We start from the raw sequence: 2,366 nt of genomic DNA, 5'->3' as shown, positions 1-2,366 counted from the left end.
AGAACATTCAGCAAACGTCGAAGACTGAAACTGAAGATTAGAGACTGGCGAGTACGTGATCTGAAGCGGTATTCAGTAATTACAAGCCTGTCTATACATGTGTGACGACTGCTCTAGCTTCAGCGAATGATGATGAGACCTCCAGGTCATTCCAGCATTCAGCGATCAAAGGAAGTTTGCTTAGCACGATTTTTGTTGTCTTGTCCTTATGCACACAAAGGACAAACCCATACCCTTACAAAAGTCAGCGCTTGGACGAACTCTCTGGCCAATTCTCTCGAGTTTTAGCCAGAGAGGGGGAGATGAGGTCCAACGCTGGTGGATCATCTGATGCTGCTTCTACAGCTTCTCAGGCTGTTGGCCCAGTATCAGCTTCAGTTGCAGTTGAAACCGAGGCTGTCGAAGCTGAAGCAGTTGATGCTCCTGTAATCACGTCCACCGAAGCTGCTCTAGCTGAGGTTGACGAAGCCATCCCTAGGGATGATGTCCATACCATCACTACTGCTGGTGATGATGATGATGATGTTGATGAGGATGAAGAAGATGATGATGAAGACGATGATGAACCTGTCATTCCAGACACCGGAGATGATCTAGATGGTGACGACGACGATGATGATGAAGATGACTTTACCATCAAGTTCCAGAAGCCATCAACCGTCACCAAAGGTGTTGCCCTCGGGGACTCTGCATCCCAGGGGGAGCAAAGGCAACGCGAATCGACTCCATCAGGGCATCAGGACCCCAAGTCGAAAGGCAATGCGGTCGCTGAAGAAGGTAACTTGAAGGTACTCTTCTCAAGCCCTCAACAAACCTTATTTGAAGACTCTACCTCTCAGGTAGTGATCACTTCATAGTATCAACTTCATATCCTTTCAATAACCTGCGGTCGACTGGAGTGGGTATCTGATCAACCCAGCTCTTTTACTCCAACAGACCAGCAGATGTCTCAGCTTAAGGAGTCGCTCGACCATACTAGAGTAAAAATTCCTCTTTGTACCTCTAGTGGTGGTGAGTTTGACTTCCTTTCTGAAGCTAAAAGACTCGAGGCATTAAGGGCTGAAGAAGAGCTAGAACTTCAAAAGAAGCAGACTGAAGACAGCTTAAAGCTGGCCAAGTCACTAGCTGCTAAAGTCCTTCCCAAGAAGAAGTCCAAGAAAACGGTGAGTGTTGTCCAATCCCAAGCTAAACTTCTTTCGATAGCAGAAGCTGAATGTAAAAAGAAGAAGAAGCTAGAGGACAAGGATAAGCAATGGAGCGAAGCAAAGCTGAAAAAGAGACTCAGTCCCGGTCCAATCATCAGCGTCAGCATCAGTGGACGATCTAAAGACGGTGGAACATTGGTCTCAATGCTCATCACCAAGGACAATCTTGATGCCGTTACCGAGTACCCTTCCTACCTTGGCCGCTATGGATACAGCGAATGGATGGAGATCAGACAAGCCATTCAGCAATCCAAGTCGAGACACAAGACACTTATCGAGGACACCATCAACGAGCTCATCAAAAGGACGTCCAGGTATGTCAAGGTCCCTGACCGGCCAACTCTGAAGAAAGGTGGGAAGAAGAAACTAAAGCTCTCTGATCCTAATGGTGGACCATTCCTAAGAAACGAACATGAAACAAGGTTCTCCTTAGATGAAGTCCTGAAGGGTCATATGAGTACTGACATTTCTATGTTGAATCTTGACTTGCCAGATAAGGGTCCCTATACACCCAACTCTATGCATTTTAAACCTGAGTTAGGAGTTATATTCCTTGACTATGAAGGTGAAGTCAGATTTCAGAGAATGTTAGAGCTACATCTATGTCCAATGGATCACTTGGCTTATCTTTTGCTCTGGATAGATGATATGGAAAATTCGTCGATCTGAAGATACGAAGGGAATTCCTACGTCGAAGAAACCTTGGTGAAAATGTACCTGATTACATAGATCTAAGTGTTCTAGAATAAGATTCTCTTTGTAACAACAATCCACTTTACCTTGTAAATTCTTTCTCTATATCTTCTTTCATTGATTGTATTTACATTCTGTAAATTCTGAACATGTACTGTAATACTTGTATTATTTCCATTGATTAATAAAATGAGTATTCCATGTACTTCACTGAAAAAGATCCCTGAAAAAAGTAATAGGGACACAAGTCTATGAGTTCCAATATTACTTTCATCATTTACTGACAATCTATAAGTCAGTGAGTAAGCTTTCAGTTTCAGTTTCCGTACTTGTAATTTTCTTAGATATAACTTAAGAAAACTTCTCAAGCTGAGACTGACCAAACTGAAAAAGATCCCAAAATAGTAAAAAGGGACATGTACTTTATATGTAACTTTTCCTTACTATTATTTGATAAGATAACTTTCT

This window comes from Cynara cardunculus (assembly GCF_001531365.2).
Source record: "Cynara cardunculus var. scolymus isolate 2C chromosome LG 12, CcrdV1, whole genome shotgun sequence".
Classification (NCBI taxonomy): domain Eukaryota; kingdom Viridiplantae; phylum Streptophyta; class Magnoliopsida; order Asterales; family Asteraceae; genus Cynara; species Cynara cardunculus.
The sequence above is the reverse complement of the archived record's forward strand: the minus strand, read 5'-3'. Positions refer to the sequence as shown.